This window comes from Triticum dicoccoides, chromosome 5B (assembly GCF_002162155.2).
Source record: "Triticum dicoccoides isolate Atlit2015 ecotype Zavitan chromosome 5B, WEW_v2.0, whole genome shotgun sequence".
In the NCBI taxonomy this organism is placed as follows: Eukaryota; Viridiplantae; Streptophyta; class Magnoliopsida; order Poales; family Poaceae; genus Triticum; species Triticum dicoccoides.
In genome coordinates, this window is record NC_041389.1 from 37,111,353 (window position 1) to 37,127,521 (window position 16,169).

General features: G+C 43.2%; 1 long non-coding RNA gene across 1 annotated transcript; it reads left to right on the top strand.

The window, feature by feature from the left end:
- The first annotated feature begins 3,977 nt into the window (after positions 1–3,977).
- Positions 3,978–6,626, top strand: LOC119305086. Its single transcript, XR_005148543.1, has 2 exons — positions 3,978–4,307; positions 4,446–6,626. It is a non-coding gene; the product is annotated as an uncharacterized LOC119305086 (long non-coding RNA).
- Positions 6,627–16,169: the final 9,543 nt, after the last annotated feature.

A 16,169-nucleotide genomic window follows, 5' to 3' on the forward strand; every position in this document is an offset into this window, starting at 1 on the left:
CAACAGCCAGCTAGTGAAATTCAAGTGGATTGCTCTGGGAGAAACACTAGGCATGTATCCTAATGGAAAAAAATAGTTTCCGCCTTGGACCACATGATTTGCCATGTCGTTCCAACAATATTTGCCTCATTAGTCTGGATGAATTTGCCATCAGGCAGTCAATTGCCACCCAAAAACAGTTTGACATGTGAAAAATCAGATGCTACATTTTTTGTGATACTCATTGAAGATAGCATATGCAAGGTAGAATGCAAACTAACACAACAGGTGTCTATGCGTTATGCATCTAGGTTTTGGGGACTAACAAAAAGGAAGGATGGAACCAGGCGAAGGTTCAAATCCTTGGTTTTTCGGACAGCCGCAATCGACGCCATGGGATGTCTACAACAATCGCATTTCATCGGGGCCATTGCTGCCTCTGCTACAAGAATATGGAGACATGGGTGCGTTTCCGTATCGAGCAAAAAAGATAGTTTGCCATGTTTGAAAGCAGAATAATGACAACCGTATGATGTTTGTTGTACACATTTGCAGGGGATTATAGCTTGCCATCAGAGGTCCCATGGCAAACTGCGTCGGGAGTAAATGCGAGTTCCTCACAATCAGGACAACAAACACCGGACAAAAGAGAATGCAAATCAAGGTAAAGTATGAAGAAAGAACATCATATTATGAAACAGGGGAACTTACTAAAAATGACATTTGCAGCAACTACGTGTAGCGCATGGCAATAGCTAACAATGGGATACCTGCCATCAACGTATTATGCAGGTGAGAATAAAAAATGGAGAAAGTAAATGGTTAATGAATGCATTTGCAATCCCAAGGCAACAGCAGCTGCCAGGAATGGTCAAGGGACAAAAATAACTTGTGTATTCAGAATGAATTGCCATGTGGTGATGGTCTAGCAGTTGCCAAGCTATGGCAAATTCAGTTGCCATGATGTGGTACCTACATTTGCCATGTTGTGGTAACTACATTTGCCGTCATGTTTCACTGCTCTTGCCATCATGTGGCAACTGCAGTTTCCATCATTGATCATGTTTCAGTTGTCATCACTGGTTATAAGGAGTTGCCGTGTATGCATAAATACAGTTTCCATGTTGTGATAACTTTAGTTGCCATCATATTTGCAGGTATACTGCCATTATGTGGAAACTGCAGTATACATTACTGATAAATGTATAGTTGTCATAACTGCTTACTTGTAGTTGCCATGCAAGCATAACTACATTTGCCACGATGAAAAACAGCTACAATTGCCATGCAGGAGGTTCAACTTCAGACACAAACAACGAAAATGCTTGTGCTACATACACCTCAGATCACCCAGGAGGGTCGCTACAAGATCCGGTCAACCAGCATAGAGGGGTTGGAGATGCAATTATTTGGCAAAGCAAAAGAAAAACCAACCTCCTTCGCGGGTTTATTGGCACCAACCACAACGTTCCGCAGGGGTGGGTCCACAAAGTCATCGTCATCGTCTTACTGTTTTTGTAACAAACGGCAAATACACATTAGTGGGTACTTATAAAACATGGTACATTTGCCGTGAGCACCAGCAAAAAGTCTGTTAATTGATAATTTTCATCATCGCAGTGAAAATTGCCATGGTTCAAAAGATGACAAACAAGGCTTAAGTATGAAAATTTACAAAAATGAGCTACATAGTTGCCATATGTTACAAAAACAGAATGGCAACCACAAAGGTGGGGATATGTTATTATTTGTCATGTACTCACAAACCCCATGGCAACTAATGTACTGTAATCAGATATTGAGTTGCCATCTGTTAGGGAAACGTAATGGCAACAAAGTAAACAGACACGCTCGAATATCATGTTGTCGTATGCCGACAAACACCATGGCAACTAATTTAACTTGGGACAAAGATTGACTTGCCACCAGTACACACCCAGACAAACATGCAGTTGCCATTCTGGTAGGTAATCAGAACGGCAAAAATATAGTGATGGCAATGTTCAAATACCAGTTGCCATGTGTGGACGAACACCGCATCAACTAGTTTAAAATGAAAATGAACTACATAGTTGACATATGTTACGAAAACATAATGCTAACCATAAAAAGGTGGGCATCTTTTATTATTTGCCATGTCCTGACAAACACCATGGCTGCTAATGTACTGAAATCACCTACTCAGTTGCCATCTGTTAGGAAAATAGAATGGCAACAAACAAAGTAAACAAGCACGCTCGAATATCAAGTTGTCGTATGCCGACAGACACCATGGCAACTAATACTAATTTAAATTGGAACAAAGATTGACTTGCCACCAGTACACACAGAGACGGGGCAACTACTGTTTATGGGGAACATTGGAGTTGCCATCTAAATATATGAAGGGTACGATAACTTCAAGCACAATCAACAAATGTAGTTGCCATGTTTGGGTATACGGCATAGGCAACTAATTATGATCAACACACACAAACATTGTAATCAAAACCTAGTTCAAAATCAAAGGAAACTAGAATCTACATAAAATGAATCTAGGGTTCACTCTGTATTCTAGGTCTTCACTGCATCAAAATAAGACGACCAAAATGACGTGAACACGCTGATTCACTGCATCACTGCTCTGGTTTCACAAAATGAGGGATAGTGCCAACCGTTGCTTGGCAGCCCATATTAAGGATAGTATAACCGAGCCAAAAGCGAGCTCTCTCACGCCCTCAACCATTTTGGCCGTCAGATCTTCCGTCAAGGTCATTTTTGGCCGTTAGATGTGCCTCCATAGGGTGTGTTTTTTCGTGGCCCAGTTGTCCTAAGGGGCTGCTACTCCAGGAGCTAAATCTGAGATACGTGGTTCACTGGGAGCAATTTGATAAAATGACACACTTTTCCTCGTACTTTGATCCAATGGCACGCCTTTCTTTTTATTAGATTAAATAGCACACTTTTCATTCATAGCTGGATAAAATGGCACAAACTGAGTTGTTCCTCCTTTTCCAAGTCTGAGCCGACACGTCATAACACTTTGGACGAATTTGCCCTTATGTTGTTTCTTCCTGGTCAACCGGTTCGATTGAAACAGAGGAGACGAGACTTTCGCCAAAAAAGAACAGAGGAGACGAGACGATTCAGAGGAACGATCAAAACAGAGACCAACGATCCCGAGGAGACTCACAGGTTTCCTCCCATCCCGTCTCTCCCTTCATCTCTCTCTCTCTCTCCCTCTAATTCGATTCAATAAGCATGTAATTAAAGCTAAATTTCTTCAGGACCGGGCATCAATACGAGCTGAATTTCTTCACAGGAAGAAGCATCCGTAGCCTATAGACAGCTGAACGGGCAATCAAAATTAAAAGCTAAATTCAGGCCAGCGGCATGAGTTTCATCAGGTAGACTGCTAAAGCTAGCACTACAGCTGCGAGCAGCTACAGCCAACTACAACAGCGAGCGGCTACGAACACGCGCTACAGTCAGGACTCGAACACGTTCAACAAGGGACCTGGACTACGACGCCCTGCAGGGAACTTGAAGTGGCGGCAACCTTCTTCTCCCGCATGGCGAGGGAGCGGCCGGAGCGTGGTGGACGGGGGCGCCCTTCTTCTCCGACACGCCAAGGGAGCGGCCGGAGTGCGGCGGACAGCAGAGCGTCCTCCACAGGTACGGGCGCGGCGTGGTGAGGTGGTGGCGCCGGGGAGTAGCAGCGAGGATTCATAGCTGTGGAGAGGAAGCACACCGAGATGGCGGCTCTTTGCTTGGCTCCAAACCAGTTGACCAGTCAGAAAGGGCAAAATAGTCCAAAATATTATGACGTGTGTGCCCAGGCTTGAAAAAGGAGAAAAAAACTCAGTTTGTGTCATTTTATCCAGCTATGAATCAAAAGTGTGTTGTTTAATCCAATAAGAAGAAAGGTGTGCCATTGGATCAAAGTATGAGGAAAAGTGTGCCATTTTATCAAATTGCTCGTTCACTGGGCCTCGGAGAAGGCCCATATAGCTGAGAGAGAGAGAGAGAGAGAGAGAGAGAGAGAGATTGGCCGACGCGGGGATCAGATTTAGCCGGCACGAGCGATGCGTGAGACGTGGAATCCGTCGATCGAGCCGACGCGAGTGATTCGTCTGCGAGGGAGAAAAGAGGGGATCCAGCCGACGCTGGCGAGCAGTCAAGCGGAAAGGGGATGCAAAGCTGCCGAGCGGCCGTGCGTGTCTCCCCGGCTGATGCGGAAACGGTATGCGAAACTGATCCGTCGGCGGTTGATGCGACCAGTAGATCTTCCGTTTCTCAAATCCATTAATGGTTTTGAAGGTGCACCATTTATCTCGCCGCATGTCTATGTACGTACATAATCTCTGCCCCTTGCGCTTTCTCCTTCCCCAAATATCTGGCAAACGCACCTGCACAATTTTCTCCTTTATCATGTTATTCTATTTTTTGGGATTTTACTTTGAATCTATGTCTTTTTTCGATCTCAGATTTCTACAGGTGCTATCAGATACTAATTGATCAAAAAAAATCCGGACAATTGGGGAAAGGTTTTGGTTCTGGTATACTGGTTTGCAAGTGAAGGTTTGAGAATTGGAGAATTGGGGAAGGTTTGTTCAATGAAGGTTGGTCACCAAGCCATCAATTCTGCTTTGCAAGTACACCGGATGGTTCAAATGGGGGCGACATGCTATTGATATTCACGCCTGCTATGTGCCCTTCCCCTCACCACCAGGCAAGATTCAAAGGTATTGAATCTCGGCTCCTCAACTACTGCTCGTTGCCCTTCCGAGGCTCGATTTTTTCCTTAATCCTCTCTGTTTGTATTTCCACCTTAATTTGGCTAAGGATTAACAGGATCTTTCCACCTTAATTTGGCTAAGGATTAACAGGATCCTTGTATGTGTTGATTGCCCGGGATGTGGTGCTGCAAAATAAATCCCCAGTTCGTCCAATGAGTAAGATAGGTGCCCTCCGGATCATGTTTCTTTGTTGTGATAAGACCTTATACGCCATGTATTTAGATTTCCTGAAACCCTGTGATTAGGACGGTCTTGTCCTCGGCACACCGCTGTACCTGCACGCATGCACACCCACAAATTAGATCCACACATAATGTGAGTTCGGTCGGAACAAACATGCATGAGCCGTGGACACAAGGCACTCACACCATGTATTACGCCAACGTCTCTGTGTGTGTAATGCACAATTACATATCTAGCTCATCGCATGCATACGATGTGAGATCACACACATTTAGGTCGCATTCTTCTCCTTTATATGTATTCCCCTACTCAATTCCATTAGATGCTTTCCTTATTTATTTTCATGACTTTGCTTATTGCTTCTTATTATAAAAATAGCTAGAAATGCGAAGTTACGGGATTGGCAGTGTTGTGAGTTCCAGATTCATCAAGGCATCGGAGCGAGCAACGAGTTCTCCTGTATTTTTTTATAGTGAATGTATGATCCTTTCCTGCCATGATGCCAAGTTAGAACCTAACTATTTGATGCTGTCATCTAATGCGTTATGGTAAGCTGTATAAACTAGACGGATTACATCAATTCATAGTGTTTCATTCATTGCCGCTGTCTGAAACAATATGTAGATGTATTAATGCTTGGTGTGTGCCAATCCAAGAGGAGATACATTGTTAGTGCTGCCAGCTAGCTGGTCAGAATTGAAAAGTCAGTGACTGATCAGTCATGGTGTAAAAATATTTGATAAGTGTCCCCTTGGTCCATGATATGAGTAGTTATTTAAATAGCGCACTAAGAAAATTTCAAAATAAGCATCCCCTAAACAGGCTAGCTAACATATAAAAGTACAAAGATAAATTGTCAGCTTTTGCTCTTCTTTGAAGTTAAGATTTTACCTCATCATGTATCCTTTTGTATACCTCGTTATATATTGTATAGTTTTGTTTCATGATAAAGAGTCTATTCTGGAAAATGGTACCAGAGTAATCTGATTCATATATATGTAGAAGATAAAAGAGGAGCTCTAAAAGGATTTTCCATAGAGTTGCAACATCTTGTGGACGACAACATGTACCAAGAGATCTTCTAAACTACATTCTGTATAAAGAACTTACTAAAGTCGGCTATAATGTGTAAGTTGTAATGCATCTTGTGAGGCATGGGTCCTTTTGTCATGAGATTATTTTGATATTCCAGCTTGGATGTTATATTCTCATTATTCATGATCAGGATGACCGGTGATGAGATTTAAAATGTCTTCTATTTTCAAGTCATGTTAATGTTCATTATTAGTGTCAGCAAATGGTTAACTTTGATAACAACATTATGGATGAGACATGAGAATTTAGGAATATGTGATTGAATGGCCTTGAAAAAATCATCGGAAAAATATATGACATGAGGGCTAACATTTCTTATTTTTGCTTGGACTTAGGGGAAAATAGGTTCCATGTGCTGAAGATAGCTTCCAGGGTTCCCTAAAAATACTTCCAAGGAAAATCTTATTGTATTTTCTTGTTCTTAGATTCCACAATAAATCAGGTTATGCTAAAGATAGCTCCAGGGCAATCATTTTTTCTGCTTTCCTTCCCCAATTCTAATGTGATTGATGAGAAAGTCTCTATGAGACCAATCATCTTTTGAAACCTCTATATACATGCAACCACAACGCACTATTGTGAGCCAGTTTATGCCTTCATGTTAAATAAGATTATCTTTATATATTTGTGAATCAATATTGCGTAAAATAGACGGGCGCGGCAACGCGCGTCATCAATGATCTAGTAAATGGATGAAATCCAGAAGGGAAATGAACTCTCTGATTCAAAGCAGAGCATGAACCCACAAGGGCGACTAAATGAACCAACCAAACGCTCCAGTGCGGTGATCAACGAGCCGCCCTTACGTCCCACCGGCGACTCCTTGAAGAATCCCCACCAAATAAAAACGGAGATCGCCATGGAATCGCAGTCGATTTGAGACGTAAAAACAGAGATTGAGGGGGAGTGGAGACGATTTCGAGCACATTACCTCCTCTCCGGCGGTCTCCGCCGACTCTGCAGCGCCTACTCGAGCGCAACCTCCTGTACGACGATTCCGCGAGCGCCGCCGCCGTCTCGCCGAGGAATTGCCGCGAAATCGCCTCTGCGACGCCGCCGAAGCGCAATGCGAGAGAGAGAGAGAAAGCAGGAAGACAGAGGGGGAGTAATGGAATGCGGGCGGACTACAGAGAAATGTCGCGATGTGGAGAAAAGAGAGTGCGGGGGTGGCGTTCGTGGGCGTTCGGGCGATGTGGCAACCGCCCGCACGGCAAGGGTGACAACCGTAGCCCAATCCACCGTGGTTCCACCGTCCGGGCGAGTCGAGAAACTGCCGCACAGCGACCACACATGACGCGACACGCGACCCCCCTCCTCCTTGCTCCAAGATTCGAGCAAATACATCTGACGGCTCCAGATGCGTTCGGCCCAAGTTGCAAACGCTCACACGTGTGGGCATTAACTTTTTCGAAAGTTTTTCAGCGATGAACGGGAGTAATTTTCTGCAACCTTTTCGACTAAACTTCTACTGTTGAAAGAAAGTTGGCAACGTCCATGGACAGGAGTGTGGAGCAATGTATCTTTTTTTTTTCGCCACTTCTCCCCATCACGGTGGCTCGACGGTGTGATGCCATGAGTATGGACGAGTAAAGTGAATTCTTTTTTCTATCTTCTCTCCACTAAGGTGGTTGGGCGGTGAGAATAAAATTTTTTATCTAGCAGAGAAGTCTATAGCACAAACCAATATCGTGTATTGCCTATCTCCCGCTTCATTTTATCTAGATTATATATATAATTTCCTGAACAATGTTTAGAAACTAGCAGGAGCTCTTGTATACACCGGACAAAACCAAGAGTGTTCCAGATGAGCGTATGAAACCATCAAATCTTGAAAAAACATGAGAAGTACAGTCACAAGCATTTTCATGGTCATCGGTGATTGATATAAATGGTGATATCTAATACGGACTATGCATATGTTATCACTTTATTATTGAACCCACATTGCAAGAAACATTTCCCCATGATTTGATTTATAATGTAGAAGTTTCTATAATTATATGTATCTAAAAAGACACAAGAAAACCACTATTAAGATATTGATCAGATCTAAGTTTTAGATATATCGAACATGACTAATGTTTTTAAAATATAAATGAACACACACACACACGTATACACTATAACTTATGTAATTATGAAAAATGATTCAAACACAATTGTTGTTATAAAAAATAGGTTTATTTTACTATTCTAATAATTACATTACAACCATATAAAAATCACTATATTTAATATTTGATTATATCATTATATGGTAAACTATGACACATAAGCATATAAACTATTATAAAAATAATTTTAAAAATATAAAAGTTCAGTATAAAAATATTGATGCAACATCAAAAAAATGTTGATCCACTTTTGTAGCCGTATTATTCTCAATTATCATTTTTCAATGTATTTACCGTGAGAAAATTTGAGTTTGAATACCATTATGATTGGCTTACCACGAGTTCCACGGCGGCAGAAAATAATATTGAAGCAAGTAACATCCCAATGCTAGACTTTATGACTTTTCTTTTGAGTAGCGGCGAGCACAGAAATGATCATAAGAATTAACCATATCAAAATATTCCTCACTACTCCGTCGTGCTGCACCAATGAGGAACACAACATGTCCAATTATTATTTCCTTTTATTGTCGCGATATTTGAATGACCTATATAGTTTATAAACCCGCCCATATTTCAGGTTAGCCAACTTTTTTGCACTTAAAATGTACCCACGAGCACATCACCCTCAACTATGGAAGTAGGGATTCTCTGAAAAATCATTTCGTGCAATTACAATAACATCATCCACCTTTTGAACTTCGTTTAGCCACAGAACAATAAGTTACATATTATAATCGTTTCCCTCTGCAGTTATACGAATAAAATAGGTAAGCATGTGAACATATCACATCATAGGGTACTTGGCTCAGCCAGATAGGTTCTAATTGTTTTTATTGCTTTCCAAGTCAAATTAGTTTGGTTAGTTTATATTATGTATTTCTGTCTAGATCTTTCCTTATTAGTTGTGTCGGTTCAGGTCTTTCCTACAGTACTGCCAAGTTGTGCTATAAAGCTTTTCCAGCCGACGCGGCGCCCAAGGCTGAACCCCTTTGCCCTTGCTCTCCTACCACCCACAACTACCCCCTCCATAACCCAGGTCGTGACAGCAGTGCCGGAGCTTGAGGCCCATTGTTGGGCAAGTTGGGCGGTCCTAATAGAACTAAATAGCTCGTTTGCTCATGTTAAAAGGCCTATGAGTAAAAAACATAGTGTATAAATGTCAAAATGTTAAGTGGGCCACGGCCCATTCGGCCTTGCCGAAGCTCCGCCAGTGCGCGACAGTAGCAAAAAAAACCCAAGAAGTGAAACAGGAAGCGAGTTGGGGCAATAGCAAAAAACTCATTGTGAGTGCTCGCCATCGAAGCTATGGAGCGAAAACGTGTTACCACTGTGTAGGATCAAAAGTATGTCTAGAGAGGGGGGTGATTAGACTACTTGACCAAATAAAAACTTAACCTTTTCCCGATTTTAGTTCTTGGCAAATTTTAGCAACTTAGCACTAGTCAAGCAATCAACCTAACACGTGCAATTCAAGGAGTATAGCAGCGGAATGTAAATCATTGCATATGAAGGTAAAGGAGGAGTTTGGAGGGAGCAAACGTAATTGTAGACACGAAGATTTTTGGCGTGGTTCCGATAGGTGGTACTATCGTACATCCACGTTGATGGAGACTTCAACCCACGAAGGGTAACGGATGCGCGAGTCCACTGAGGGCTCCACCCATGAAGGGTACACAAAGAAGCAACCTTGTATATCCCACCATGGCCATCGCCCATGAAGGACTTGCCTCACTTGGGTAGATCTTCACAAAGTAGGTGATCTCCTTGCCCTTACAAACTTCTTGGTTCAACTCCACAATCTTGACGGAGGCTCCCAAGCGACACCTAACCAATGTAGGAGACACCACTCTCCAAAAGGTAATAGATGGTGTGTTGATGATGAACTCCTTGCTCTTGTGCTTCAAATGATAGTCTCCCCAACACTCAACTCTCTCTCATGGATTTGGCTATGATGGAAAGATGATTTGAGTGGAAAGCAACTTGGGGAAGGCTAGAGATCAAGATCCATATGGTTGGATTGGAATATCTTGGTCTCACACATGAGTAGGTGGTTCTCTCTCATAAAATGAGTAGTGGAAGTGTAGGTTCGTTCTGATGGCTCTCTCACCGAATGAAGAGTGGGTGGAGGGGTATATATAGCCTCCACACAAAATCTAACTATTACACCCAAATTCCCAAACTCGGTGGGACCGAATCAACAAACTCGGTCAGACCGATTCAGTTATAAATGTGAACGTTAGGATTTTCGGTGGGACCGAAAAGATCAACTCGATGGGACGGATGCGCTAGGGTTAGGGCATAACTTGATCTTGGTGAGACCGATCACATAAAATCGGTGGGACTGATTTTAGTAATTGGCAAACAGAGAGTTGGTCACGCAAACTTGGTGGGACCGACCTGCTCATTTCGGTGAGAGTGAAGCATTACGAAAAGGAAGCAGAGAGTTTGCATTGCGAACTCGATGGGACCGATCGCTCATTTTGGTGAGACCGAAATGTTATGAAGGGAAACAAAGAGTTTGCAATCCCATCTCGGTGAGACCGAGATCCCTATCGATGAGACCGAAGTGATTAGGGTTTGTGGCAGTGGCTGTGTCAAATAAACTCAGTGGCGCCGGATAGATCAAATCGGTGGGGCCGAGTTTGACTTTTAGGTTTAGGAAAAATGTGGAAGTGGGAAAGTGGTTGAGGGTTTTGGAGCATATCACTAAGCATTTTGAGCAAGTAATCCATTAAGTAACACCTCATCCCCTTTTAATATTATTGGCTTTCCTATAGACTCAATCTGATCTTGGATCACTTAAATAGAAAATGTAGAGTCTTGAGCTTGTTGCCAACATGTATCCTTTGCATTTTGAGGGGTCCACATCCTTAGTCCATGCCATGCCAATCAATGAACTTTCTGAAATGATTATCTTGAAAGATCATTAGTTCAATGAGCTATATGTTGTTAAGAATTACCAAAATCACCCATGAATTAGTTGCACTTTCAATATCCCCATTTTTGGTAATTCATGACAACATATAGATCAAAGCTTCGACAAATGATAATGAGAGTGAAGTATATTGTCGCTTTGAGAAGTATGTGATAAGCAAGAGCTCCCCCAAAATTTGTGCATTGTTTAAAATTTGCTTTGCACTAAAAATGCATAATCTGTTAGGATCATGGGTTACTTTCCATGTCACATACATCTTGGTGGAGCGTTCAAAATGATAGAATGTAAAACATGCACTCCTGACCAAGGAAAAGTGAATGATCATACGTAAGGATAGAAAAATATCATCATTCAAGCATAAAGTATCTCACACACATGCATAAAGTATCTCAAACAAGCAAACAAATGAAGTAGCAGGAGAGCAAATAAGAAGCAATCTCTCTCTCTCTCTCTCTCTCTCTCTCTCTCTCTCTCTCTCCGAAGCCTATGATCTATACACTTTCTCCCCCTTTGGCAACAAGTTACCAAAAAGCTCGAAAATGCATAGTGTCATGCGTCTCTCTAGGCTTGATCTTCGGAAGGAGGTGTTGAGATGACTCCAAGGATGAAAGCATTAGTTGAAGATGTTGGAGCTGGAGGGGTTGGCACTGGAGGGGCAACAAAAACTGTGGCTGCAGGTACTGAAGTTTTTGCTCTTGTGTCTGGCACTGGCACTACTGCAGACCTTTGTGGCCTAGGCACTCTGTGAAACACCTATGTAGTTGCTTTGCCCTCCCTCTCTTGTGCTTCCTCCTAGAGCTCTTCAGCTGCTGTCTGTATCTCAGTCACTTTCAATTCCATGTCATAGAATTTTGTCTCGATGATCCTCTCCAAGCTCTCATGGTTCTGAGTCAGGGTAGCTAGACCTTTCTCAATCCTCATGGTTGCTTGAATCAGATATCCAAGCTGGTCTTGCTTTGACTTAATAAAGATTTATGAAGTTTCTCCTATTCCTGGAATCTTTGTTGCCTTCTCAGCTTTAGCTTTCACTTTCCTCTCATGAGCTTCAACAGAAGTAGGATCCTCAGCATCCATGACAACTATGTTGTCCTCAAAGTCAGGCAACAAAGGAAGGTGTTCTTTGTCCAAAAGATACACTCCTTGCTTCATCTTGGAATTAATTAGCTCTTGGATGTGTGGAGCATACCCACATGATTTCTTCTGGTCAGCTGCTGTCCTTTTGATTGTCTCAACAATCAAGCTCATGACCTTGAATTTCTGTGGCACAACATCAAACAACTACAGCATGTTGATGGAATGGCCTCTGATCATCCTGTGATCTCCAGATTTGGGCAACAAGGTGTGCCTCAAGATGGTGTTTATGGTGGCCAAACCAGACAACAAATAGTAGACTAATCCAAGCTAATGTGTCTCCAAGGCCTTATTTGGGATTTCCTATACATATTGGCCATGGAGTTGTGACCTTTCTTCTTCTCAGCATACACATCTATGTCATTATCTTCTTCTTCAGGGGCATTTATGAGCCTAGCCCACTCATCAACTGTTGATTGGTGCCTCTGACCTTCTATCATCCACACAATCCTTCCATCTGGATAAAAGTGAGCTGTTGAATAGAATTGCATAATGAGCTCATCGTTCCATTTGGTGAGCTTCTGACCAACAAAGTCATCAACACCATTTTCTTTAAAGCTTTCATGCACACTGGGGAAATGATCATCATTTGCATCAATGTATTTCCAGTCCACCCATCTCATATCACTAACTATGGGCTTCTTGTCCAATAACACTGTCTCATAAAAATCATGTTGCTCTTTGGTGTAGAATCTGCAGTCTACTGTAGTCCTTCTTCTCACAACATATGGATCTGCTTGTCTCCATCTCCTGAGACCAACATCCTTTCTGTCCTTCATGTTTTCAGCCACTGGGTGACTGTCATCATGGTCTGGAATCTTGGGTTTGAGATTCCTAAGCACTGGGGCTTCAGCATCTTCTGCAGCTTCAGGCACTGGTGTCGGTGTCAAAACCGACGGATCTCGGGTAGGGGGTCCCAAGCTGTGCGTCTTAGGATCAATGGTAACATGAACACGGGATTTTACCCAGCTTCGGGCTCTCTTGATGAGATAATACCCTACATGCTACTTGATTGACTATAATGAGTATAGGGGTTACAAGAGTTGATCTACCTTTAGATCATATGTTGTGGTCTAAACCCTAGAGATATGATGAGTAATGTCATAATGATCTATCGACTAGCCTGGCCTCGGTTTATATAATGTACCAGAGGCCTAGGATAACAAGAGTCCTAGCCGAATATGCCGGTGGGGGAGGAGTCCTTGTCTTGATCACCAAGTCTTGTGGAATCTTCCTTGTATGCGTCAGCTGTCCGAACTGGCCCATGAGTATACGGCCATGGGGGTCCTCGGCCCAATCCAACTGATTGGGCACCTCGGGTTTGAAGTTGTTCTCGAGCGGCGGTGCCCTCTTGCATCCGAGCTCCAATGCCGGACTGCATTTGAGGTATCTTTTGCAACCGAGCACTAACGTCGGACTGCTTCCGAGCTCCAATGCCAGAATGTATCCGAGCTCCAATGCCGGACTGTGTCCAAGCTCCAATGTCGGACTGTATCCGAGATGTCATAGATCATCTTGGGTCAAAAAGTTGAAGGAGTTCAGCCGAGCTTAATGCCGGAAATGCCCTCTATGGAGCTAGCCACTGTGTCCAAGCTCCAACGTCTGACTGCTTCTGAGGTGGTGCACCATCCCTGACTGTGGGCTGATTTTTTGATTGGTGCAATTTATTCTCTGCCGAGGTATATAGCCAGTAGCCCACAAGGTATTTGTGTCGGTCTAAAACCCGAGATGCACCTGAAGGAAAACATGAAACCGCTGATCCCAGTAGCCCCTGAGACTCAGGTCGATGCGCGAAATCGGCCTGAGGATCATCTCCTAGCTCGGCAGCATACATAGGAATAGAAACGCGGTGTAATATATTAGAGATAATAGTGATCAGTGAACGGGCGCTTAAGAGAGGGTCTTGAGAAGTTGTCGTAATATACTAGCTTGATGCCGGAAAGGTCCATATGGTACCTATTGTTGTCTGAAGACGCGTTTGCGCATAGTTCGGTCAAGCCGAACACTAAGCACTTCGAATTTTCTGCATTGAATAGGCAATGCAGTAGCCCCCGAGACACTCGTCGGGAGGCAACACCAGATCAGGGGATCGATGTGCCCCTTTAATATTTGTAAATAATAAGTCCGAAGCCCAGTAGCCCCTGAGCCTTAATGCGGGCACGGGTGGCCGAATTAAGGATCGATATCCATAGTATAATCACAAATTATGTGTAATGACTCTATGTATCCAAGTACTTTACATCATTAATGCTCGGATCCGCATTGTACAAAACTTTGTTGACCGACTATTGGCTTCAATCTCTTCGGCTAGTAGCTGAGGAGTGTTTTCCTACTTTATGAAGCCGTTATAAGGGCAAAGATTTATGGAAAACAAGGCAATCCGGCCATACGGTTTTATAACAAAGGTACACGGAGAGATATGTTATATTACGTAATGTAAGAAACATCTTCCAAGGAAAATAGTCCCGCTATCGGTTCCTTTCTTTGGGTCGTCATGCTTATCATGATCATGAAACCTCACCCCCGGTCAATGTGGGAGGAAAATATTGAGGATTTAGTTCGGGTAAAGTTCCCGAACTCTATGTTATTAATGAACCAAAATTTTCACTTCCGTCATTTCCGACCAATGTGATCCTTTAAGATTGCTAGCTTTCGGCTTCACCCAGTCTGAGGTACTTACTCGGATGACCCGGTAGTAACAATCACAGAGGTGCTCCCTTTACCACCTAGCCGAACAATCTGGAACATAGGGGTAAGCACAGGAGCCAGGCAACCCAGCTGAGCCAAAATCTTAAGTCAAATTGGTGCATATTTATGGCTTTATAACGATGATTACGGAGGTGGCACTTGTATATTAAATACAAATGCCGATGATATGTTTATTTTGACTCCGTTGCGATCGTTTATCAGTTGAAAGTGGCCCATCATCGGCTTCTACCCCTTTGTAGATACTACGCATGGTGTTTCCGCAATAACAAGACAACCCTTAGCCGACGTCTCGGTGCCCGAAGGCGGTTGTGTTGGTGGGAACGAGGCAATCAGATATGCGGGTTTTATAACTTTCACTTAGTCATAGGAGCTTTAAATTGGGGAAGCTAGCTACGAGCCCCCGGTCAGTGTTCAGCGACAGCTGAGGTCAAGCCGTAAACACACAAATAGTCTAAAAGTGCCATAAGCTTTGGAAAACCAAAAAACATCAGTAAAAACTTGACGTTCGAACAAGATCAAGTGTTCGGTGCCAATCCGAAAATTGGAAAAAATTGTGCTTCTGTCGACCAAGAAGAAAACACATTTACAGCTCATATATAAATTTAAGAGCCCCCAAGTGACTTGGGCAAAAGGATTTTTTGTATAATGATTGTATGTACCGAAGTACTTATATCATATCTGTGTTCACCCGAACTTTGAACGCGTCTTAACCGACCTTCGGCTTCCACTACAAAAAAAAGACACATCCGTGACATTTTGGGCTAAACGAAACTTTTTTCTGCCATACATATGACACTTCTATGACGATAATTGTCACAAAACCCGGTATCATCATAGATGTGGTGGGCTCCTACTTCTATGACAAAAAAGCATGACAGAAAATGGGCTTTTCGTCCTGGGCGGGCCGGAGATGCAGCTGCATGACATTCTTTGGGCCATCCATGACGGAAAAAACCGTGGTAGAAGCGAGGGCGAGGAAAATTTCGGGGAGTTCCCGGTTACGGTGGGTGGTCGGGGGACGAGCGATGCGCGTTTCTCTCGTACACGTACGCGCGTGTGTGCAAGGCGTTGGCTCTAACTGAACCCGAGCGAGGCGTTGGGCTCTAACTGAACCCGAGCGATTGCACTGCAGGCTACGCGTTACTGAACCCAAGAGATCGATCGATGGCTGTTAACTGAACCCGATCGAGCGATTCCTTCGCTACTTCTACTAACTAAAGCCGATCGATGCTGCCTCTCTGG